We start from the raw sequence: 27,119 nt of genomic DNA on the forward strand, positions 1-27,119 counted from the left end.
TATAGAAAGGTCCCTACTTTGTAAGCAATTATTTCTTAAAGTAACATTCCATTTAATTTTTGTTTTCTAAAAAGAAAGGAAAAGGAAAGGTCCCCTGTGCAAGCACCAGTCGTTTCCGACTCTGGGGTGACGTTGCTTTCACGTTTTCATGGCAGACTTTTTACTGGGTGGTTTGCCATTGCCTTCCCCAGTCATCTACACTTTCCCCCCAGCAAGCTCGGAAGGATAGAAGGTTGAGTCCACCTCGAGCCGGCTACCTGAAAACCCAGCTTCTGCTGGGGATTGAACTCAGGTCGTGAGCAGAGCTTAGAACTGCAGTACTGCCGCACTCTGTGCCACAGGGCTCATATATCTGGAAAGAAAGACCAGGCTCAAAACACATAGGATAATGATAAGCAGTGTCAGCATAAAACTGCGTTCTGACTGGGGATGTTATGGAAACGGTAGGAAAAATACCAGCAAGATGTGTTTATTTCAATTCCAAATTAAGGGACTAAAGGCCCTATTTCTGCTTGAAAAGACAGATTAGTATTACCTACATAGCAACATGCACCTGAGTTAATAATAGATAGCCACTCCACTGTCTTTTTTGGATGGATGGGAATATCCACTAAACACTGAGCGTCTATTTTAATCTTTTATACAAGGCACTATCGCTGGCAGGGCTGAAGGGAGAGAGAGAAGAGAAAACTCTTCTTATAACCCTCTCATTTTAACTTCTGACGGATGTTAATGGTACAAAGCCAGTGAAGTGATAAATAGGTTCTGGCAGGGAATTCTTCCTACCTTGAGAAGTAACAGTTTATCATTACTTTTAGCTATTCAGAACAGGAAATAAGGGAAGCGGGATGGTGTTGTCGTAGTGTAAGTTCACAGATTCTTCTTTTGGCAAATACCCTGCGTGTACTAAGAGAGCATAAAAAGTGGCTTTATTTCACAAGCAGATTCATCTCCAAAGATCTGCTGGGGGAAACCCAGCAAAAGGGGAAGCCTGGGCCCGAGTCTAAATAGTCAGTGTATTCAGTCCTACACAGTGAACAAAGAGGCTGACTGATTCACCAGACAAGGAATTGGCTAATTTTACACTTTGGGAAAGATCAGACACTCATACACAAGTTAACAGCATCTGCCACTCCAATTCAAATGAGAAGTAATATACTGCTCTTCAATCAAGTCATCACTGGACCTTTTTTTCCTGCATTCACATTGCTTGTTTTTGATGACACGGGGGCTTCTGAACGGTTCCATCACTATGGCTTATTCCTACAAACATTCCTACTGCATGTAAAGATATAACTTTTAAAATATCCACTGGACAACAAAGGGCTATTAAACTGATGCCCCTTACTTTGTACCTATATTGTAAATACATTTTAGGCTAACTCATGTATTACCAAAGAGAGACAAAGTGAATATCTGTAAAGAGAAGATGATATTGGATTTATATCCCGCTCTTCACTCCAAATCTCAAGACTCTCAGAGCAGCCTACAATCTCCTTTACCTTCCTCCCCCACAACAGAACTCTGTGAGGTAGATGAGGCTGAGAGAGCTCTCACGAAAGCTGCCCTTTCAAGGACAGCTCTGTGAGAACTATGGCTAACCTCAGGCCATTTCAGCAGCTGCAAGTGGAGAAGTGGAAAATCAAACCTGGTTCTTTCAAATAAGAGTCCATGTACTTAACCACTACACCAAACTGGCTCTCTAGAGGAAACCACACAGGTTGGCCAACTATCATGTTGTTTTTCTCCTGTCTGCATTTTTAGGCGAAGCCAAGTAAAAAACCACATGAGTTATTTTAGACCAAGATGACTTTTGCTTTGACAACTTGACTTGAATCAGTCCATGGCAATCCATAATGTGCTCATGTAATGCATAAGAACATAAGAGAAGCCATGTTGGATCAGGCCAATGGCCCATCCAGTCCACTGTGTATCACACAGTGGCCAAAATACACACAGACACACACACTGTGGCTACTAGCCACTGTTGGACCTCTGCTCCATATTTTTATCCAATTCCCTCTTGAAGCTGGCTATGGTTGTAGACGCCACCACCTCCTGTGGCAGTGAATTCCATATGTTAATCACCCTTTGGGTGAAGCAGTACTTCCTTTTGTCCGTTTTAACCTGACTGCTCAGCAATTTCATTGAATGCCCACGAGTTCTTGTATTGTGAGAAAGGGAGAAAAGGACTTCTTTCTCTACTTTCTCCATCCCATGCATAATCTTGTAAACATATATCATGTTACCCCAGAATGTTTGTGAGCAGTTGTATCAGCTTTTTGTATATAACTACCAGTTAGGGTTGTTGGGTCCCCTGTGGCCAATGGCAGGGGATGCAGAGGGTACAGTTGCCAGATCCAGGTTGGGAACCTCCTGGAGATTTGGGGATGGAGCCTGAGGAGGACAAAGACCTCAGTGGGGTACAATGCCACAGAGTCCACCCTCCAAAGCATCCATTTTCTCCTGGGGAACTGATCTCTACAGTTTGGAGATGAGATGAAATTCCAGGGGACTCCCAAGGTCCCACCTGGAGGCTGGCATTTCATCTACACAGCAAACATGCAGCCATACACTGTTCTAGAAAAAAAAAGAAAAGAAAGGCAACTTGGTTTGAAAGAAACTGGGTTAAAGATGTGTGAAATGTCCCTTTCTGGTAGTAAACAAGCCCAAGTGGGACCTGCTTCCAAGAAAATGTGTTTAAGATCAGGGAATTAAATTGTTTGCAAAAGTTCCATTGAACACTGAAAGTAATTTAAGAGTTCCATAGACCTTTAATTGCTTTCACAGCACATGATCGGGTAGCACAGGACTACCCTCACCACCACACAATCACGTGAGGAGCACGAGCAACATATTATAAACTACTATTTAAATAAGCAGTCAACATCCTTTCTAGAACAACCCTTATGATCCAGGTACTCTTTCCCTTCATCCCATGGCTTACTATCAAGCAGTTGCATGGGTACATAATAGCATGACTAATTTGATATCAAAAAATCACTAGATCTTATTACGTGCAACATTTCCTGATAAATACAAGATCAAATTTCAGAATATTTTGCCCCCCCCCCCCTTTCATGTAGAGCAGTTCTGGGAAATCTATTTTGATCCAGCTGCCTAGCTTATAATGGCAAGAGATAGGGTTTTCCACCCTCTCCTTAAGCAAGCCTTCAATATGGGTTGGTTTGGAGGGGGTGCAAAACCTGAGTAGCTGCAGGTGGCCCTTTTTCGGGGGTGAGGAGGCATCATGCCTCAGAGGCTTCCTTCAATTCTGATTTCGTTGTCCAAGTTAAGGAGGCCTGCTCAGTGTTACTTGTCTGAGACGTGAGAGGATTATCAAAGAGTAAAGAAGCAGACTCTGACCATCATGTGGGAGGAAGACAAGCACAAACCTTAATGATCCATTTTCCTCCTGGTTTCAAGGAGCCGCAACATTGGTCTGCACTGTCTAGTCACCCCCATGTACACCCAGCCAGCAGTCAGAAATGCAAGTACAACCTTTGATTCTGGTGCTGCAATTGCACATTACCGTGAATGACATCATGCTGGCACACTTGATTTTGGGCTGCTGGTGAGTTAACAAAAGTATCAAATATCGTATCAGATATTGTAAAATAGTGTTTCTATTGACACATCGACAGTTGAGTTATTGTACATATATCCTCTTGCATTGAGTTGCCCTAAGTCTTGATGTAAAAAAAGGTAAACATTCAGTCTAGGGACTACTTGTTTTTCCTCTTCACTGAATGTTGGGATGGAGGATCAATTCCAGATTTTGACTAGGTACCCCTTTGATCCTGGGCACTTTTTATAATCAGTTCATGGAGTTGAGCTGCTGGTGTGTAAGGCTTAGCGCTCTGGACCACGATGGAGGAGATCTGGGTTCTAATCCCCATTCAGAAATGGGTGGCCTTGGGCTAGAAGAACGAGGAGCAGGAGACTGGATTTATACCTTACCCTGCACTTGGAGTCTCAGAGCGACTTACAATCTCCTTTCCCTTCCCCTCCCCAGAACAGACACCCTGTGAAGTAGGTGGGGCTGAGAGAGAGCTCTGACAGAAGCTGCTCTTGAGAGAAAAGCTCTGAAAGAACTGTGGCTGACCTAAGGTCACCCAGCTGGCTGCTTGCGGAAGAGTGGGGAATCAAACCTGGTTCTCCAGATTACAGTCCACCACTCTTAACCACTACTCCAAACTGGTTCTCTTAACCACTACACCAAACTAGTTGCACTTACTCAGTTTAACTTTCTTCTATATGCTGTCGATAATATGACAGAGATGGGATCTCTGCATGCTTCCCTGAACTCCTTGGATGAATGGAAGAATAAAAACATCAGACGGGTAGATCTGATTGCATTTACTTTCCATATAAATGCAAGTGACATTCCATTGTTGTATGAGGGCTACATCAACCTAGGAGTCCAGCTCCGCACTTCCTCCAGCCTGTTTGGTGTTGATGCTGTTCTGTGGTCACTGACACATGCTCATCAGTGAGCAGCGTTACAGTAATAAACAATACAAAACTCAAAAAGCTGTAAGGCAGTAAAATCAAAGCCTGATTTTCCCCTGACCCTTAATTGCAGAAATTAAAAGCTCATATCCTGGATACAACTTTCAACCGAATTACAATATGTTTAACATTTGTGCTTTATTAGAGAACTATTCCATTCTTTCGCTTCTGACTAAGAGGGAAAAAAATCCCCTCAAGATATTTCAGTTTTATAAAAGTAAGTGCTTCTCTGCAGAATCTGTGTTGATGAGAACCATACTGCTGAACAGGAAGTTCAAAAGACAAGAGACTGGCAGATGAGAGCTGATCCATCTGTTCTGGAAACACATAACTGCACAGCAGAGGACAAAACAACTGACAAAACTAAACCATTTTTCATGGAAAGACTCTGAACTCTGGCCATTTGTCAAGCAGTCTCGGGGAGTCTGCAGCTGGGCCTGAGGGGGCTTACAAGCATCTCACGCAGAATGGTGCTCTAATAACTGTCATGTGTGGGGGTGTGAACTGAAACAAACTGCTGAACATCAGGGGAGGGGAAAGGTAAAAGGTGCACTGTCATGACTTAACTCCATTGGCTAACCTGACCAGCCTATCATCAAAAACAATCGGATGTTCCCCTGCTAGGAAAAAGAAATGAACGGTGTGACCTTTCCAGGGAAATCTGGCTGGCTGTTGTATTGCAGACGTGGTGGGTTTTCTGGAACTCAAATATTTACTGCTGTAGCTTTCAGTTCCTGCGTTAAGGCCAAAGAAAATCGACAGTTGCATCGAATCTGTGCATCAGCAAAGAGAGGAAAGGAAAGGTCCCCTGTGCAAGCACCAGTAATTTCTGACTCTGGGGTGATGTTGCTTTTACAACGTTTTCACGGCAGACTTTTTACAGGGTGGTTTGCCATTGCCTAACCCAGTCATCTACGCTTTCCCCTCAGCAAGCTGGGTACTCATTTTACTGACCTTGGAAGGATGGAAGGCTGAGTCAGCCTCGAGCTGGCTACCTGAAAACCCAGCTTCCACCGGAGATTGAACTCAGGTTGTGAGCAGAGCTTAGTACTGTAGCTTTAACACTCTGTGCCACGGAGCTCTTCCAGCAAAGAGAACCAGCAAACTAATTTGTATTCAAGTCCAAACTTCAGATTGTTCCCTGATGCTGGGCTGGATACTCAGGGACTTGTTTTGTAGTGATGAAGCCTCTGGCAGTGATTGGCTCAGCTTGCGTATCTGTCACTGACAGGCGGTGCATTCAAAAGGCTGCCCAGATTCCAGCCATGGGCAGGACATATAGAATGACTTTCGCACAGTGGAACAGGCCATGGTGATTAGCAGTCCAGTCAGGGGACTGCAAGGTGAGGTGTGGCCATCTGTGATGGCATGACACTGCTTCCACAAAAACCTGGAAGTGACATCACACCTCTCAAAGACTCTAATTTCTAGTGATTCCTAGAGAAGACTGACATCACTTCTGTATTATCGCTGGAAGTGGCATCATGTTGGTCTGATGGCCATTTTTTTTAAAGGCAGAGGATTTTTGCCCTTACTTGGAGGGGGGGGGTAGGGTTGCCAATCCCCAGATGGTTAGCAGGGAATCCCCCGGTTTGGAAGCCCTCCCCCTGCTTCAGGGTCATCAGAAAGCAGGGGGAGGGGAGGGAAATGTCTGCTGGGAACTCTGTTATTCCCTATGGAGACTTATTCACATAGAAAATAATGGAGAATTGATCCATGGGTATCTGGGGTGCTGGGGGGGGGCTGTTTTTTGAGGTAGAGGCACCGAATTTTCAGTGTAGCATCCAGTGCCTCTCCTCAAAATACCCTCCAAGTTTCAAAAATGTGGACCAGGGGGTCCAATTCTATGAGCCCCCCAAAAAGGTGCCCCTGTCCTTCATTATTTCCTAAGGAAGGGAGGCATTTAAAAAGTGTGCGGTCCCTTTAAATGTGACAGCCAGAACTCCCTTGGAGTTCAATTATGCTTGTCACAACCTTGCTCCTAGCTCCACTCCTAAAGTCTCCTGGCTCCACCCCCAAAGTCCCCAGATATTTCTTGAATTGAACTTGGCAACCCTAAGGGGGGGGGAGGCTGATGAATCTGTTCTAAATCCATTAACTTCAATTGATTTATAAGGGTATAATTCTACTTAAGATTGCACTATAAGGCTGCAGTTGTATAACTTACTTGGGAGTAAGCCCCACTGAACAAGGTAGGATTTACTTCATGGTAACAATATGCTGCACAGAGGAACAGCCCAAGAGAAACAAAAAGAGGACTGGGAAAGGAAGAGGGCTGGATCATGACTGTAATTCAGAAAAATAAAAGGGGGGAGAAAAAGCCAGACGGAAAAGACTGAAAGGGGAAGCAAATCAGGGAGAAGGAATGGGCAAAGAAAAATATGTGGTCAGGAATTGCCGACACTGGAGTTTGGACAGGAAGAAACCAGCAAGGTATTTAGCTACTGGATTTAAAAATACAAGCAGTGCATAAAAGTAATGGTTTTCCTCTCTACAAAATATTTCAATCTAATGTATGAGGTGGATAATGGAAGGAGGAGGTTGCAATATCAGGCAATGGTACTAAGTTTTCATGACATAGGATGAGAAATTATGGGAAAGTCATGTTCAGTGGTACTTGGGTTCCTTTTACACATACTTAGTAGGCTGCACCCCCTTTGGAGACACATCAGCATCAGATGGCACGCAGAATGAACAGAACAAAGAGCTAGAAGCGTTCCTCCCTCAGCAGGTCTATGTCTAACAACATTTTAGAAGCAGTATCCGTGGAAGCCATCTGCCTCTGGTAACCTAGGCACTCTACTATAGCAAAAGGAAAAGAGCCAGCTGCTAACTATTACAGGAATCCCTTGCAATGTACTCTGGCTGACCACATGTAATGGCACTAGCAGTCAAATGCAATCCAGTAAAAGCCTTATGTCACAAACACGGCACAATTTGCTTGTGATCAGAATGAGCTTCCTCCTGCTATTGCACCCTACACTGAGACCAAGTCTGATAGCTCTTTTAAAAAGGTAAAGGTAGTCCCCTGTGCAAGCACCAGTTGCTTCCGACTCAGGGGTGATGTTGCATCACGATGTTTTCATGGCAGACTTTTTACGGGGTGGTTTGCCATTGCCTTCCCCAGTCATCTGCACTTCCCCCCAGCAAGCTGGGTAGGTCTTTTAGGTCATGCCATTCAGGTACTTTAAGAAACCGTAGTTCATGCCTTGCATACAAACCAGGACTCTAAACCTGGATTTAACTAATTCAGAAGCCTGGTTTACAAGCAATTTGCTATGGTACCTAGATTGAAGGATTTAAAGTTTGCTCTCATCTGTAGTCTGTTTGCAACAACTAAAGACACCCAAAGAAGAACCTAAGATGATTGCTCATGTCAGTGGTTTTAACTTTTATCTCTCACTGCATGTGGTCAGCCAGAGTACATCTCTACAATGATCTCAAACGATTCCTGGAAAAGGTAGCAGCTGGCTCCTTTCCTTTTGCTACTAGACTATCCAAGTGTTAAGCCTCTCCACAGAGACAAGATCTAGAATGCTGGCTGATATGGACTTGTAGCAGTGCACAAGGGGAGAGATATGGAAACCTTCCTCCAGTATTCATGCTAGGGGTTCCAGCTTCCAGGTGGGGCCCGGAGAACTCCCACTTTTACAACTGATCTCCAGCTGGCAGAGATCAGCTCCCTGAAAGAAAATGGCTACTTTGAAGGGTGGACTCTATGACATTGTACCATGCTGAGGCCCCTCCCCTTCCCAACTCAGCCTTCTCCCAGATCCACCCCAAAGTCTCCAGGTATTTTCCAATGAAGACTTGGCAAACCCTATTCCTACCTCCTCCAGTTTATTCTTCCTAGTGACCTAGGTCAGGCTTAGAGAATGTTCTTTGGCCAGGATCACCCAGTTACCGAATCTGGGTCTCCCAAGTCCTCACCTGCCATTCTAACCATTACAACACACTGACTCCTGGACCGAAAGTCCCTAATTCAAGCTTCTGTTCAAGGCATGATATTGCTGGGAGATCTTAGGAGAACTCACACCTTTTCTCTCACCTTCAACACCTTCATGGGGATACTACTAATGAATGAATCTGCAGAAGTGTTTTTAGAGATCAGTGAGATATTATCTAGACATGGAACACTATGAAGAATTGCAGTATGAATACTAGAAATTTAATCCTTGGCATATCACTGGAGTGAAGCACATCCACCTACTACTAGTTTATACTTACAGCAGGATCTACAGAAATGAGAGGGAAACAGGTTGATAAATGGCAAAAATATGATAGGATTCAAAGCCAAATAGATGATCCCTGTGAGAATCATAAACTAATGAATGAAATAAAAAACAAAGCTTTGCTAGAGCTAGTTAGCTTTGTTCTGTGAGTGCCACATATAGGTAGTTCCATCTTCGACTTACCCATGTGGTGTTATTTGTATAAATAAATAAATTTAAAAAGAACTGTGAGCAACAGAGGCATTCAGATACAATAACAATAAAGAAGAAGAGTTGGTTTTATACCCCACTGTTTACTACCTGAAGGAGCTTCAGAGCAGCTTACAATCTCTTTCCCTTTCTCTCCCCACAACAGACACCCTGTGAGGTGGGTGGGGCTGAGAGAACTCTGAGATAACTGCTCTTGAGAGAACAGCTCTGAGAGAACTATGGTTGGCCCAAGGTCACCCAGCTGGCTGCATGTGGAGGAGTGGGGAATCAAATCCAGTTTCCCAGATTAGAATCTGCTGCTCTTACGCCACAGTTGGAAAATGACCATATAGGTGCAATGCTAAGAAAGGAAAACAATCCTTTTAAAGAAAGGAAAACAACCATATAGGTGCAATGCTAAGCAAAGTTCACTTTGCTTCTCAGTTCACTTAAATTCATGGGCTTATAAGGGTGTACATCTGCTTAGGGTGGCGCTGTGAGTCTTGGAAGAGGGCCATTTTGCCCTAAATAGTTTTAACACCACACATGTTCATTTTCCATATGTCAAAAAATCTCTTGCATTGGGGAAAAAAAAAGATTCTTCTTCCCTTATCTTTGTTATGAGGAGACATTCTTGTGGCAATCTCAGAGAAAATATGGAGCCCAGACATTCCTGTCATTGCTTATTATCTATTAGCAGGAGCAATGTTGGGAACGTTTGTTTTAGATGAAGGATACCCACAGAGTAATAAACTTGCCATGCGAGCAACATCACTGCCAAAGCTAAAGCTGAATGTTGCTGTGCTTTTCTTTTCATAGTCACTTTGGTACTCTGTGCTGACTGAAAGTCATGGAAATGTTTATATCCAATATCCAATAACGCCTGCTCCTAGCCTTTCAGAAATTAAATCCATCACTCGGTATTGTGTAAAAGCAGGGCTCTTTTTCTAGCAGGAGCTCCTCTGCATATTAAGCCACACCCTCCTGATGTAGCCAATCCTCCTGGAGCTTACAGTAGGCCCTGTACTAAGAACCCTCTAAGCTCTTGGAGGATTGGCTACATTGGGGGGCGTGGCCTAATATGCAGAGGAGCTCCTGCTAGAAAAGAAGCTCTGAGTAAAAGGATGTTGGTGAGTGTGTGTGTATTGGGGGGGAGGGGTTTAGTATGCTGCTTAGATCATAAGGAGGGTTGCTGACTTCCAAGTAGTGGCTGGAGACCTCCTGGAATTACAACACCTGGAGAAAATGGCTGCTTTGGAAGGTGGACTCTATGGTATTATACTCCATTGAAGTCCTTCCCATTCCCAAACTCCACCCTCCTCAGGCTTCATCTCCCCTAAATCTGCAGGTATTTCCCAACCTGAAGTGGCAGCCGATTGCAAGCACTTCTGAACGGAAAGCCTACCAACAGAATGAAAGTTTCTAGTAAAGAAAAGAAATCAATGACAAAAGACTTGCAGGTCACTACTATGCAAGTTTACTCAGAAGCAACTGTCGCCAAGTCAAAAGGCTCTTGCTCCCTAGTAATTGTGATGGCTGCAATAAAAAGATATTTTGCAAGAGAAAACAATTACTGCTTGATAGATCAAGGCATTCAAGGGGAAAAAGAATGGTGAAACTGTGTTTGCTCCTCTAGTGAATATTCTGTGCAATCTTCACTGCTATTGCCTAGAATATATGGGTGTAAGAGAACACAGGAACATAAGAGAAGCCATGTTGGATCAAGCCAATGTCCAACACTCTGTCTCATAGTGGTCAATACCCAGATGCCACCAGGAGGTCCACCAGCAGGGCAGAACTCCAGAAGCCCTCCCATAGTTGCCCCCCAAACACCAAGAATACAGAGCATCACTGTCTCAGACATAGTGTTCTATATATACATAAGAGAAGTCATGTTGGATCAGGCCAATGGCTCATCCATTCCAACACTCTGGTTACACAGTGGCCAAAGCCCAGGTGCCATCAGGAGATCTACCAGCAGAAATCCAAAAGCCCTCCCACTGTTGCCCTCCAAGCACCAAGAATACAGCATCACTGTCCCAAATGCTTAACTTCCCACCAACTGCAATGTGAGTTAAGTAGTCTAAGAGTCATGGAAGAATGAAGGACATTTGATGCACAAAAAAAGAAGCTAAGTCTGTAACATAATCTACTTGACATGCATTAAATAACTACTAATCTTAGATTTGAAATACTATACACACTTACATATTTGAAATCTTTAAGTTAACCAAGTCTATTTATACAGCAAAAGCCAGCCTCAGTAGATAAGCCTTGATTTAAGATAAATCAAGCCGCCTTGTTAACTTATAGCCAGTATTTTACCATACCAGCAATTCATATTATACATCACTATGTTATAAGCCTTTAAAAACATATCATTAACTATTTCTGACTGAATTATGAGGTGCTAATCTTCTTAATGCTTGGGAATCTGTCTTTTAAATCCCCTCCCCCCCCACAATATCACTCTCTTCCTTTTTGGGTGTGATCTTAAAAGAGAGCTAAGCTAGACTTTGTCCAAGGTACCCAATGTGGTAAGCTTCATTTCAATTCAAGATTTCCTTGGTCCTAATCGACACAAAAAGAGCCCTGTGGCACAGAATGGTAAACTGCAGTACTGCAGTCCAAGCTCTGCTCATGATCTGAGTTCAATTCCAGTGAAAGCTGGGTTCAGCTCGAGGTTGACTCAGCCTTCCATCCTTCTGAGGTCTGTAAAATGACTTCCCAGCTTGCTGAGGGGAAAGTGTAGATGACTGGGGAAGGCAATGGCAAAACACCCCGTAAAAAGTCTGCCATGAAAAGATCGTGATGCAACATCACCCCAGAGTCGGAAACAACTGGTGCTTGCACAGGGGACTACCTTTACCTTTTTAAAAGAGCTATCAGACTTGGTCTCAGTGTAGGGTGCAATAGCAGGAGGAAGCTCATTCTGATCACAAGCAAATTGTGCCGTGTTTGTGACATAAGGCTTTTACTGGATTGCATTTGACTGCTAGTGCCATTACATGTGGTCAGCCAGAGTACATTGCAAGTGATTCCTGGCATAGTTAGCAGCTGGCTCTTTTCCTTTTGCTATAGTAGAGTGCCTAGGTTACCAGAGGCAGATGGCTTCCACGGATACTACTTCTAAAATGTTGTTAGATATAGACCTGCTGAGGGAGGAACACTTCTAGCTCTTTGTTCTGTTCATTTTGCGTGCCATCTGATGCTGATGTGTCTCCAAAGGGGGTGCAGCCTACTAAGTATGTGTAAAAGGAACCCAAGTACCACTGAACATGACTTTCCCATAATTTCTCATCCTATGTCATGAAAACTTAGTACCATTACCTGATATTGCAACCTCCTCCTTCCATTATCCACCTCATACATTAGATTGAAATATTTTGTAGAGAGGAAAACCATTACTTTTATGCACTGCTTGTATTTTTAAATCCAGTAGCTAAATACCTTGCTGGTTTCTTCCTGTCCAAACTCCAGTGTCGGCAATTCCTGACCACATATTTTTCTTTGCCCATTCTTTCTCCCTGATTTGCTTCCCCTTTCAGTCTTTTCCGTCTGGCTTTTTCTCCCCCCTTTTATTTTTCTGAATTACAATCATGATCCAGCCCTCTTCCTTTCCCAGTCCTCTTTTTGTTTCTCTTGGGCTGTTCCTCTGTGCAGCACATTGTTACCATGAAGTAAATCCTACCTTGTTCAGTGGGGCTTACTCCCAAGTAAGTTATACAACTGCAGCCTTTTAGTGCAATCTTAAGTAGAGTTATACTCTTATAAATCAATTGAAGTTAATGGATTTAGAATAGAGTCATCAGCCTCCCCTCCCCTTAGGGTTGCCAAGTTCAATTCAAGAAATATCTGGGGACTTTGGGGGTGGAGCCAGGAGACTTTGGGAGTGGAGCTATGAGCAAGGTTGTGACAAGCATAATTGAACTCCAAGGGAGTTCTGGCTGTCACATTTAAAGGGACCGCACACTTTTTAAATGCCTCCCTTCCTTAGGAAATAATGAAGGATAGGGGCACCTTTTTGGGGGGCTCATAGAATTGGACCCCCTGGTCCACATTTTTGAAACTTGGAGGGTATTTTGAGGAGAGGCACTGGATGCTACACTGAAAATTCGGTGCCTCTACCTCAAAAAACAGCCCCCCCCAGCACCCCAGTACCCGTGGATCAATTCTCCATTATTTTCTATGTGAATAAGTCTCCATAAGGAATAATAGAGTTCCCAGCAGACATTTCCGTCCCCTCCCCCTGCTTTCTGATGACCCTGAAGCAGGGGGAGGGCTTCCAAACCGGGGGATCCCCTGCTAACCATCTGGGGATTGGCAACCCTACCCCCCCTCCAAGTAAGGGCAAAAATCCGCTGCCTTTAAAAAAAATGGCCATTAGACCAACATGATGCCACTTCCAGCGATAATACAGAAGTGATATCAGTCTTCTCTAGGAATCACTAGAAACCATAGAGTCTTTGAGAGGTGTGACGTCACTTCCAGGTTTTTGTGGAAGCAGTGTCATGCCATCACAGATGGCCACACCTCACCTTGCAGACCCCTGACTGGACTGCTAATCACCATGGCCTGTTCCACTGTGTGAAAGTCATTCTATATGTCCTGCCCATGGCTGGAATCTGGGCAGCCTTTTGAATGCACAGCCTGTCTGTGACAGATACGCAAGCTGAGCCAGTCACTGCCAGAGGCTTCATCACTACAAAACAAGTTCCTGAGTATCCAGCCCAACATCAGGGAACAATCTGAATTTTGGACTTGAGTACTAATTAGTTTGCTGGTTCTCTTTGCTGGAAGAGCCCCGTGGCACAGTGTTAAAGCTGCAGTACTGCAGTCCTAAGCTCTGCTCACGACCTGAGTTCAATGCCCGGCGGAAGCTGGGTTTTCAGGTAGCTGGCTCGAGGCTGACTCAGCCTTCCATCCTTCCGAGGTCAGTAAAATGAGTACCCAGCTTGCTGAGGGGAAAGCGTAGATGACTGGGTTAGGAAATGGCAAACCACCCTGTAAAAAGTCTGCCGTGAAAACGTCGTGATGTGATGTCACCCCAGAGTTGGAAACGACTGGTGCTAGCACAGGGGACTACCTTTACCTTTAATCAACACATGGTTTACTGTGGAATGACAAATCCCAGAAGAGTAATTTTGGGCATCTCATATGAATCATATGAAGTTGCCATACTGAACCAGACCACTAGATCATGTAGCTCTGTGACCTGGGGCCATCTTGCTGGAGATGCCGGATATTGACTCTGCAGTCTTCTGCACCCAAAGCATGTGTGCAGGACTATAGAATCAATTGCCACTGACAGACCTTGTTGCCTCTGAGTCCAATCCAAGATATTTACCATTTATAAAACAAAAGTTGGGCTGCGTAAACATCCTTAAAATTGTGGCATCACCCAAACTTTCAGTCTTATATGTGATTACTGGGGTATTCAGGAGATGGCAGCCCTGGGCATCTCTTCCAGAGCACAGTTATTTACATGAGAAGGTATTTTGAGCAAGCAAGCATGTTGCTAAATAGTGTATATCTGTCTAACTGGATATGAGGCTTGGAGGGCTTTAACCCTCTGTCTGATCAGTGCAATGGTGATCAATACATATCTGGCTGAAATGGCATCAGTGAGAAAGATCATCTATCTGACCTGAATACGTGGAATTCACCACAAATCAGGACCGTGTAATGTGGTCGCTGTCCAGAATTATGTTCTGCAAAGTTGGGATTCATATCACAACTATAAGCATGCTTTTTGGCTCTCCTTCTTGTTGAACTCCCTGAAAGGTTTAAACGGGTTAGTTCCTCCTACTTTGGGAACTAGTTTAGATTTAGGCTGGGATAACAGAACAAGTTTGAGTATAACCAACAGGGCTTTTTTTCCCCCCCAGGGGGATGTAGCAGAATGGGGTTCCAGAACCTCTTGTGGAAACAAGATTCACAAAAGATGTTTAAAAATTCATGAGGGGCACCCGTGTGTTTCTCATTCATTTTCCCTTGAGAGTTCCAGAGCCTGTTTTTCCAGGGGGAAAAAGCCCTGGTAACCAACAAGTTATCAAATGTAATAGTGATGTAATGCAGTCCACTAGTTTATACCAGGAAAACTACTGATTTCATCTCATTGTTAAAAAAGTAAAGGTAAAGGTGCAGCACCATGAGCAAGCACCAGTCATTTCTGACTCTGGGGTGACGTTGCATCACGACGTTTTCACAACAGACTTTTTTATGGAGTGGTTTGTCATTGCCTTCCCCAGTCATCTACACTTTCCCCCCAGCAAGCTGGGTACTCATTTTACCGACCTTGGAAGGATAGAAGGCAGAGTCAACCTTGAGCCGGCTACCTGAACCCAGCTTCTGCTGGGATCGAATTCAGGTCATGAGCAGCGAGTTTGGACTGCAGTCCTGCAGCTTTACAACTCTGCGCCATTGTTACAGAAAAACAACCACACTGCAATTAGTAAGAACCTCTGGTCGAGGTATTACCAGTAATGTATATTTTAATAAATATCCTAGGCAACTCTCATTACTAACCCTAATGATCATTTAATTGATTTTAGGACCTCCTACTACTTCAGTACTGTCAGAAACACCTTCAATGGTGTATCAAGTGATAAATGTTGGGATTTGAAGTTTGAAAGAACAAACATTGCATCACAAGCACAATTTTCTTTCCACTGAATGCTTCCACCATAACTTTGTCCTCTTTCACTCTACCCTTAAATTTAATGCTTCCTCTTATGTAGTTATCTGCTTACTGCTGACGTGCTACAATACTTTTCTTAAGAAGTTATGATATATGAAAATGCTTTCTACAAGGTGGCATCAGTTTCAGCCATGTGCTTTATGATATAGCTACTGCCCTTGGTTAGAGGGTTTGGAAAGGGGTTGTCCAACATGGTTGGCTATTCAATCTTATTGTTTCATTTATGTATTTTCTCAGGTAAATTCTAGGCCCTGGAATGGCTCAGCAGAATCCCACAAGGATAGCAGTTCTGCAATGCAACAACTTTTGTAAGATATTTAAAAAGCCCAGCCTTCTATCTTTTTATGAGGTAAATATCTCAGCTTGGGCTCTTGGATTACAACTCATCCTTCATTCTCAACACCCAAGTAGTCAATATTCAGGTACTGGGCAAGGCCTGAGGGTTTCCACACAATTACATTAATTTGATTCCTTCTTAGATTAGCTTGTAATTGAATGCAAAAGGTGTATGTTCCATATGAACAACAACTGCATACTGAACAAACAGCATGAGAGGCTCAAAGGTTCTTTTTGTGTGAAAAAGATCTACTCTAGCTTGTTCAGTTTTAAATCTGAGTATATAAATTCAATGGATTCAAAATATTTTCTTCATAAAATGTATCCTGCTGTTCTGTGCCCTGTGAATTGGATCCATACTAAGTTTTCCACTAGCAGAATGGAACTTTCCTGCCTCCGCCCTCCCTCTGTCCACTGACTTAGGGTTGCCTGCTGTGGTCTGAGAAATTCCTGGAGATTTTTGGCTGGAGCCCAGGGAGGGTGGTGTATAGCTTCTCTTATGTTCTTATGTTAACCTGGAGACCAGTTGTAATTTGGGGAGCTCTCCAACCACCACATGGAGACTGGCAACCTTACACTGATCTCCAGGAATTACTGCTCCTGGGTGATAGGGGACCCTGATGAACAACATTTTGCAGTGGGATGGGGAATTCCTTAGAAATTGACAATTTAGTCTGGATTCAACCCTGTGTCCTTTTGTACAAAAATTCATTGATATGCCAAAGCAATTATTATTACTTCCAGTAAATCTGTGGATAGCATTCATTGCTTTTTATGTCTGCTTCCTCATTCCCAACAAGATTGTTAAAATATCTCTGTCAACTTTGTCTAGTGTTGATAGAAGCAAAAAGATCAGTGGTCAGTTTGGCACATAAATAACTTCTAGCTTGTCTGTAATTAGTCATTATAACAGTCCTTTGTTGCAACATTTTTAGCTTCTCTAGGATATCTTATTTAAGAAAGTCTCCCTGCTCTTAATGATTATACCTAATACTAAATAAAAATGTAATGTTATATTAATACATCGTTTTATAGTTTCCGTATTGTATTCTAAAGGATTTGGTGAAATCCCAATATTCATAACAAACTGGACACTAAAGGCTTGTTATGAATATGTCTCTTTTTTCAGTATATGAAGAACTAGTTATAGGGATTTCAAGTGTAGAACTAGGAAGGGGTATTGTATTTTCTAACTCAATAATCATATCCATGCTTTTTGACCATTTATAGGACATATTTTTCTAACTCTGAGGACATGCCAATTCAGTTTCCCTTCTTAAGGAGACCACTGGTTCAGTAATTGTGGAAAACAAGTAACAGGGGCTATGATAACTGATACCTATGCACCAAAAAGCAAAGACTAAAAATTGGTTATATAAATGCTTATAGAGATTTTTAACAGCCCAATCCTATGCATGTTTCCTCTGAAATCAATCACATTGAGTTCTGTAGCATTTACTTGTAGCATTTACCTGAGTTTGGTCATGGCGGAAGCTGGTTTCAGGTAGCCGGCTCAGATTGACTCAGCCTTCCATCCTTTTGAGGTTGGTAAAATGAGTACCCAGTTTGCTGGAGGAAAAGTGTAGATGACTGGGGAAGGCAATGGCAAACCACCCCATTAAAAGTTTGCCGTGGAAATGTTGTGAAAGCAATGTCACCCCAGAGTCGGAAACGACTGGTGCTTGCACAGGGGACTACCTTTACCTTTAAATGTGCACTGGATTTCAGCCTATGTCACAGAATATTAGCATTTCCTACTTTGCTACTTGAACATAAAGTATTACAGAACTACTAAATCTTGACTGTGTTCAAACCTAGAAAAGCGAAATACTGGTGCTCTTTTTCCTGTTGCTATTTCCTTTATTGCTCTATTGTGTTCCTGAGCTTTGCCACAATTGCTGGCAATATGAATACCAGTTATATACTAAGAAGAGTTCAAAGAGGAAAAGTAATAGTTCTGTGAGGCTCTCAGGATGAATCAAATAACTCCAAAATAATTCAAGATGACATTTTGAATCTACTTCTCAACTTTTATGTTTGCTACCCTCTGAAGATCATCTTGTTCTATTAATAGATTAACAATGCAAATATGCATGTTTATTTAGGTCAGTACAATTAAATTCAGTGGCCCACACTCCTCTGAATGTATAAGATTGCCATATCAATCTGAACTCTCATAGAGCCTGTATAATTCATCAACAGTTGTCTTCGTTTGAAGCCATAAGTATTAGGAAAATCTTAGCTGGTACAATAAATTAGTATGGAAAACCCAGGCACAAAATATGTAGGTGAGCATTTATATGCATGCCTTGATGATATGTAGAGTCATACCATCGCTAAGTTTTTTCCCATTCACTTTTGAATATGAATTCATAGTGGTCTGATTCCTGCAGCATACAAGATCATTTCACCTCTCATTTTGTGACACTCTAGCATTTGCCCAAAACAATTCTCTCCAGAGATTTTGGTAATGTAAAATTAAGAAGAAGACTGTAGATTTATACCCCCACTTGTCTCTGAATCAGAGTCTCAGAGTGGCTTACAATCTCCTTTTATCTTCTTCCCCCACAACACACACCCTGTTGTCCTTGAAAGGGCAGTTGCTATGAGAGCCCTCTCAGCCCTACCCGCCTCACAGGGTGTCTGTTGTGGGGGGAGACAATATAGGAGATTGTAAGCCGCTCTGAATCTCTGGTATAAATCTGCAGTCTTCTTTTTCTTCAGTGAGGTAGGTGAGGCTGAGAGCCTGCAAAACCGGGGAATCCCCCGTTGGGACCTGAGGATTGGTAAACCTAACCCTCAGACTTTTCAAGCACCATTTTGTCAGCAGATTCTGAGAGAGGAGTGACCATTCCAGCAGCTGCAAGTGGAAGAGTGGGGAATCAAACCCAGTTCTCCCAGATAAGAGTCTGCACACTTAACCACTACACCAGACTTGCAGTATAACAGTTTTAAGTAAATTCCATCAAAACCAATGGAATTAGGATTGCCAAATCTGAGTTGGGAAATTTCAGGGCGATACCTGGGGAGGCAGCTCAGTGGGGCTGCGATGCCACAGATTCTGCCCTTATAACTGGCCTCTGCGGTCCAGACATCAGTTGTATTTCCTGAGGAAACCCAGGCCCTACCTAGAGGAAGGCAACTCTCCTGTCTACAGAAATCTGTTTAGAATCATGGCTTTAATTAACCAGCACTGATCTTCCAGCACAGAAAAGTCTAAATATTGTCTCAACAAGATTTTTCAAAAATCAAGCTGTTCGTTATATTGGTAAGAAATGATCCATTCTTGATGATGATGTGTCAGCGATAGAACTGCCACAATCAGACAGTTTAAAGGGTCTTTCTTTGTCCACAAATTCCACTACTGGTTTGTTTCACAAGTCACCTAAAGCAGTATTAGCTAATCTCCAGCTAAGAGATGTTTCCCCCAAGATTTAAGATGCTGACTCTTTCAAATGTTAAATTATGGCACTTTTGTATTAATAAGGAACCACTCTCCTTTGGCAATAAATGCATTTAAAAAAAATGTAATAACTTTGGGTTAGTGTGCTCACACATTTGATTGTACTAATAAAAAATCCACAAAATATTTAGTACTTGAGGCTCAGTACAAGCGAGTTAAATGCTTTGGACTCTAACCTTCAAAGCATTTTTGTAGAGTATGCCAATATGCAATGTGGAGTCAAATTGTTAAATGCAACTCAAAAGGGTGTTGTTGCACTCCTGTCTCAGAATCTGCTGACAAAATGGTGCTTGAAAAGTCTGAGGGTTAGGCTTACCAATCCTCAAGTATCAGTGGGGGATCCCCCGGTTTTGCAGGCTCCTTCCCACCCCCAGTCAGCTCCACAGCCACCATGTGCCTTTCCACCTTGGAAGGCTTAGAAGACTTGGGAAAGGGCTTGCTTTTTGAAAGGTGCATGTGCCTGCAGAACAATGTTGGTGTTGTGAGAAAGGGAAGAGAAGCAGCCCAATCCCTCTGTTTGTTTTATAACCCCTTCAGAAGTTGTTTGAAGTGTAAAATGGAGAGTAAAGTAAAACCTTTGGTTTTCCTGAGTTAGTCTGAAGAACTTGATTGAGTATACAGCATTCAACAACTCCCATGGTGAGTAAATTGCCCCAGTTAGACCTCAAAGTGTGTGCTTCCAAACTGTGTTTATTTTGGCTTTGTGTGTGTGTGTGTGTGAGAGAGAGAGAGAGACAGAGAGAGAGAGAGAAAGGAAGTGCAATCAGCTGCTGGGGGACGAGGAAATGAAGACTGTATTCAGGGAGAACTGCACTGCTGTATTTTTATTTATTTTTGGGAATGGGAAAAACTCCTGGCTCCAACCCCAAAGTATCCTGGCTCCACCCCCAAAGTCCCCAGGTATTTTCTGAGTTAGACTTGGCAACCCCACTGAGGGTGTTGTGAACAATGGAAATATCAGTTTGCCCAAACCAGGTAGATGACGTGACATAGGCTTCAATTGCAAATATATGATTCAAGCCAACCAACTGCACAATATATCCCTGAACAGTAAGCCAGACTTTGCCTTTTGCTCTGTAACATTCATCTTGTCATGTAGCTTAGGAGTTTTTTTTTTTTTAAGGAAACAACATTCAAAGTCATGTTGGACATTTAAAACCCTTGGACAAAGTTAAAAGAAGTACTATGGATTATGGTTGATGGATTTAAAGAAAACAAACAGATAGGCTTAAATAAGATAGCCATGGATTATAACATAGAAGCCCCAAATGCTTTAAGACTGTCATGCTAAAATAGTCTGCAGCTTAGTCCTTAAATTCGGAGATTTCTGTATACATGATCCTCCAATGACAAATTAAAAAAAGGGAAAAGTTGCATCAGACCAGATTAAACAAATTCTAATTCAGATATGATTGGCTTCTCCATACCTTTTTGTTGGTTGCTGCCCTAGTATATTTGTTCATCTTGCCTGGCAAAAGGCTAATATCCATCCCCAAACCTGAAGGCCTCCATGGGAAATGTATTGGGTATCCTATTGGTGTTGCCTCAGCCCAGTGAGCTACAGAAACGTGTGGATGCTGTGGCAAGGGCGGCCATATTTCCTTCTCTGCCTGCCAAAAGGGCACTTGGTTTGCAGGAGGCAACTCCAACCCACATCTGCAGGACTGCTTCTGCTCATGTTTATTCAATTAGTGTTCATTCAAGTGGGGAGTGCTGCAATTCTTTTCTCCTCTGCCTTGTGGATAGCAGTTGGAGGTGGGGGGGAGCGTTGTGATCACATCAGCATGTGCTAACTGACTGCATCTGCTTACTGGTCATAGGGGGCGTTCATCAGTACTCCACTCCATGTAGGGCTACCAGGTCCTCCCTGACCATAGGCACAGTGTGGAAGGATAGCGTTGCCAGATCCAGGCTGGGGATTTGGGGATGGAGCCTGGGGAGGACAGGACCTCAGTGGGGTACAATGCCATGGAGTCCACTCTTCAAAGCATCCATTTTCTTCAGAGGAATTGATCTCTCTAGTCTGGAGATGAGCTGAAATTGATGAGCTGATTCCCAGGTCTAGCTTGGAGGCTGACATTTGTAACTCCTTGATTGGTGGGTTACAGTGGAATTCCTACAGTGATTTCTGGTGCTATTGCACCAGATTGGATCAATAATTAGGCCAAGTAGGCACTGGCCTATGGGCCACCATGCTTTTAGGGGCCCCAGGATGGCTTCCCCCCAGTTTCCCCCCTGCTTGCAGCCCTCCCAGCCTGCACACACAGCCAGCAACTGAGCCACTCTTTGCCCAACATGCTTGGTGCGGCTACTGCTGGCAGCATCGCCAAGTTTGCCCCTCTCTGCCTCTCCCCTGCAGCTTCCTCAAAGAGGCTTTTGGGAAAGTGTCTGCAGGCTGCAGCGGGGCAGGCGCTCCAATTCTGAGATAATTTGCAAGGGAGCCCCTAAGATTTTGACTGCCTAGGGGCCTCCACAGGGTTTAATCTGGACTGTACAACTGCTATACTTTCTGAGCTTTAGCAAGGTGTTTTTCTTTCACATCCCCTCAGCTGGGTGAGCAGAGTATAATGGCTAGCAGCACCAGCACTGTGCTAATGATGCACGGGCATCAGGGTCCTGGGTTGGGGATGTTAAAATATCACATGGAAGCTTCATTCCCTCTGCCTTGGGTCTTCCAGTGAGAAAACACTTGGAGCAAGCTTCTCTCCACTGTGCAGAAACATCAAGAATAATTGGAAGCAGTGCTCTAATAGCCTTCTGTCAAAAAAGCACCATCTTCTTTGATAAACCGGGCTGATAAGCAAGCTGCATGTTTTATGCATTTGCTTTACTTTGATCAGGGGGTCATCTCGTGCAACACAGGCGCACAAGAGCAAAGAACAGACCTTTCGGCTTAACGTTCTCCTTTGATACATCAAAGCTGTAAATATTCTTGAAGATATGCTACAGACATTCAGAGTCAAGTTAAATTGTAATTGAAAATCTTGCTCAGTGATCACCCCCCGCAAGTGATTCTCTTTTGAGTTGCCAGTCTCTTACCTGAAACTACGACATCCTATTTAGCATTCCAGAACCACAATACCCCATTTGCTGGATTGGGTTTTGTTTTTAACCTCTCAGTAAAGAGAGATACCTATACGAACGTATACTTTTATCATTAGGGCTGGATCACATTTCTTGCCCAAACCATAGAACTGTCCATGCAAATACTTACGGCTATAGTCAGGATGGGCATATACCTTCTCATTTTTCACCATCATCAATAAAAGCAGGACACATTCAAAAGTTGCTTCTTAAAAATAAGGTTGTTTAAAGCAGAGGTCCCCAACCACCGGTCCACCGACTGGTACCAGTCTGTGGCCTGATAGCAACCAGGACGCACTGCCCCTTTCACCTGCCTGGGACCTGGGTGGATGAAAGAGGCAGTGCAGCCTCACTCTGAAACTGCCTCCCCTTGCAGCCAGCCTTGGAGTGAGGCAGAGCAGCCCTGCTGCCCCTTTCGCCTGCCCGGACTCGGGGTGGCACAGCCTCACTCTGAAGCTGCTTCCCCTTGCAGGGGAGCCAGCCTCAGAGCAAGGCCACACCACCTCTTTCGCCCACCTGGTCTCAGTCTGGTGGAAAGGGCAACACGGCAACAACCTTCCCCTAGCCCTCATTTAAAGACCCCCACTGTCTTTAAATGGGAGGGGGAGGCAAATTGGCTGCTTCTGCCCCTTGCCGCCTAGCGGGGAGGCAGCAGAAGCAGCCACAGACTCCCCCCCCCCTTTACAGACCCTCATGGGGAGACAGGGCCAGGGGGCGGCCTGGGACAGCAAAACCCCCAGCACTGCACCCCCCCCCCCAGTCCCTGGAAAAATTGTTTTGCGGAAAAGTGGTCCCTGGTGACAGAAAGGTTGGGAACCGCTGTTTTAAAGCACAGCAAAAGCCACTCGCCCAAATACTGCACTAGCAAATGCCTTGCACTAATCACAGTCAAAACTTCCCACCGCGTTCTATGTGCTGAGTAAGTTACTGTTCGTGGTGGAAACTGATGTAAAAAGAGGTAGGAATCCCCATCCCTAAGATCCAAATTATCTTTTTAAACAATTGGACAGTAGATTAAATTTAAAAAAGTAATTTGTAATTCATTACAAACTGTAATGCTAATTTAAATACTTTAGTAGGGGTAAGCCTGGAATCGGGTTCAAGACTAAAACATATAAAAGCAGGATTATCCTACCCAGAGCAATTGTTTGTTCCAGCGGCAAGAAGAGAAGAATCGCAAACTGTTAAAACAAAATAAATCAAAACTAGTAAAATGAAGACTAGGCCCTATAATGGCGGCAGTATGAGGCCACTGGATAGGTAAAGTGGCTCTACAGCTGATGTAGTCAAGTGCGTTGGACTGGAACCTGCAGGAAATGAAGTGAAGGCTTTGTAGCGTCTAGCCAGCAAATACAGCAGCAGGCCAAAAGACAACCATCTGCAATGAGCGTCCTTAGATGCATTTCACAGATGCAACCACTGCCAAAATGTGTACATCTTACAGAAGTGGGAAAAGAGAAAACTCTGTGAGGAAGAGAATGCCAGGGAATATGAGATGCCTCTGTGAATTCTTGCAAGTCCCCTGCTTGTTACTGACCAATTCACTGTGACCTCAAATGGACGAAGAGTACAAATGTTTGAGCTTTTCTTCAATTCCCATTCAGTCATGTAATAAGTGGTTTGATGATCTCAACGACTGAAATGGCCCAGCAGCTATCACAGGTTGGCGCAACTGTCACAGGTTGGATCCCACTGCACGATGTGGCAAGAATGTGCAAACAGTTTTATCATTTGGGGCATTTATTTGCTTGTCTGACAGTTTTTATACTGACTCCCTAGGGTGGTTCACAGCTAAGGAAATATAACAAAACCATACAGCCATTAAAAACATGTCACAACATAAAAAGTTCTAGTTGTAAAGTTGCCAGGTCTGACTCAGGAAATGTCTGGGGACGTTGGGAGTGGAGCCAGGAGACTTTGGGGGTGGAGCCAGGAGCAAGGGTGTGACAAGCACAAAGGGAGTTCTGCCAATGACATTTAAAGGGACCGTGCTCCTTTTAAAAGCCTTCCTTCCATTGGAAACAATGAAGGATAGGTGCACCTTCTTTTGGAGCTTATAGAATTGGACCCCGGAGCCAATCTTTTTGAAATTTGGTATTTAGAGGAGATGCACCAGATGCTATGTTGAAAATGTGGTGCCTCTACCTCGAAAAACAGGCCCTGGGGGGTTAAGCCTTATAGCAGCATGCCCAGCTCAGGGATAGTTGCCCTGCTCCACTTTCAGGTGGCAAGGGCTCCACACAGAGGCTTGTGCCTTTGTGGGACCACTGCTTGCTACTCCTGGTTCCTCCAGCAGGTGTGCTGGGATGGGGTTCATTGGCTGACATTCGAGTTGCTCAATGTATTGGATGCTGCCCTATGCTGTGCCAGTCCTCCAAAACCTGGGGTTCTCTGTTTTAGGGTTTTATTTTCCTTCCTTGTCTTCCTCCTTGAAGGCTCTTATCTGCCCTTAGGACTGCAAAAACCATTATTCTGTTGACTGAATGTACAAGCTCAACATTGCCAACAGTCTCAGAAGTGATAACGGTTGAACAAAATGGCAGGTCCTGACAATTGTTTACAACTGTTTAATATACAAAAATGTCTAATTCCCACATTTCCTAGAACTTAATTTGGGAAGATTACAGTAAATACAGCTATCCAATGTACAAGGACTTGCAAAATGGCAAAAAACTGAACCTTCTATAAGGCATGTATGATGCTAAATTGCTGTGGTTACTAGGATGAGGACAAAATATCCCCCAAGATTTTTCCCTTTCAACTTTAGGATCTTGTAAGACTGCCAACTGTTTTGGAGTACACTTTATCAATGAAATATGACCTTGTTTGTTTCAGATTGTAAATCTTCTTTTAAAGCAACACAAACATCAGTGGAAGAGTGGCACGAATAACACTTTTCAGCCCCACAAAAAGTTTCCTAATGTGCAGATTTAGATTATTATTGATTGTGCTGGTAAAAAACTGATATTCAGGAAATTTCCTGATTTAGGAAAACTTGTAACTTAATGCAATGGAAGGCTGGCACATGAACGAATTCAAGGAATAAACCATTACAAATAGTTCTTAGTCTCTGAACATGCCTTATTGCTGCCAGGTCTGAACTAAATATTGTGGCAAATGGGGACTCTGCACAATGGATTTTCTACACTTTCACTGACCCAGCTTTCTGTGACTGTTCCCCCCCCCCCAGAGGAATTTTTCAGGCATTTCAAACAACAACAAGGATTGACATGTCGCTATACATAATACTATAGCGATATGTCAATTACCATTTTTTTTATGATTTTTGAAAAATTCTTCCAGTGGTTCAGGTTGGGATTGTGTGGCTGTGTTTGGGTTAAGGGAAAAGGTGACAATATGGGCAGGAACACAAAAGGATTCATATCCCATCCACACAGTACCCACACCGGCTTTGCTGATATCTTTCCATAGACACAATAGCAAAAGTTTAGGAATTATCACAGAAAAACAAGGGAAAAGCTGGTAGGGGCATGAATGCACCACAATGCTGTCTGCAAACAGGGCAGGAGGAGTGTTTCACTTTAGCACCCAAGCTGTACTACAACACTGGGGTGTAAGGAACTTTGTTTCCAAGGTAAATGTGTTGGTTATGACCTTTAAAGTCCCCTGCAGCCTGAGGCCAGCATATCTGAAGGACCATCCTTCCATATCCTCCTGCACACCAACTACAGTCTTCAGGCTGCCCCTGCTGGCTGTTCCCTCACTTAAGAGTGGCATCAACCAGAGCCTGAACCTTTTCCACCACGGCTCCCACTCTGGGGAGGGGGCTCCCTGAAGAGATGAGGGGGGATAACGTGTGTTGGAGATCTTTAGGAGGTGCTGAAAAGCCTGTTTGTTTGCCAGAGCTTTTATTGAGCTCTGAATAGTAAGCATTTTTTAATGAGAGGACGGAGGGAGGTATTTCAGGCTTGTCGTTTTATTTTGGTTTTAACTTGCAGTACTTTAATTAAGCTGCCTTGAGCTAAGGAGAAAGGCGTGGTAAATAAATTTTAATAAATAATTAATTAACATACTTCCTGCTATCCATCAGAGGCTGGCCAGCAAGTATTCCTTAAAGTAGCTGTGTAGATGAATGTTGGGGTAGTGGACACCCCAGTCTCATCAGATCTCGAAAGCTAAGTCCTTGGCTAGTATTTGGATGGGTGACCTTCAAGGAATACCAGGAGTGTGATGCAGAGGCAGGTAATAGCAAGCCACCTCTGAAATGTTTCTTGCCTTAAAAACAAGTATAGCTCACCCCCTACTGGTGCATAACACTAAAAGAGCTTGAACTACTAGCTGCCAGACAATTTTAGGATCTCCTGGCTATACTACACACACTGCCCGATGGCCTTTCCACTGAGGTATTCACAAAGTTTGCCAAATGGTGGCTTTTGCCCCTTGCAAAATTGTTCTCTTTCATTGATCTGCATGGTTCCATCCCAGACTCTTGGCTTGATTCTATAATTATCCCAATTTACAAAAGGGGGGGGGGGGGTTTGGAGTTACCAGAAAATTTCCGCCCCATTAGTTTATTATCTATAGTGGGCAAATTGTATGCCAAACATTTAGAACTCCGATTAACTGACTGGATGCGTCTAGA

The 27,119-nt window shown here is 43.5% G+C and overlaps 1 protein-coding gene across 1 annotated transcript in view; it reads right to left on the reverse strand.

The window, feature by feature from the left end:
• Window positions 1-27,119, reverse strand: part of SCFD2 (sec1 family domain containing 2) — a 241,667-nt gene that overhangs the window by 123,198 nt on the left and 91,350 nt on the right. The window lies entirely within an intron of this gene.

This window comes from Heteronotia binoei, chromosome 9, assembly GCF_032191835.1.
Source record: "Heteronotia binoei isolate CCM8104 ecotype False Entrance Well chromosome 9, APGP_CSIRO_Hbin_v1, whole genome shotgun sequence".
Classification (NCBI taxonomy): Eukaryota; Metazoa; Chordata; class Lepidosauria; order Squamata; family Gekkonidae; genus Heteronotia; species Heteronotia binoei.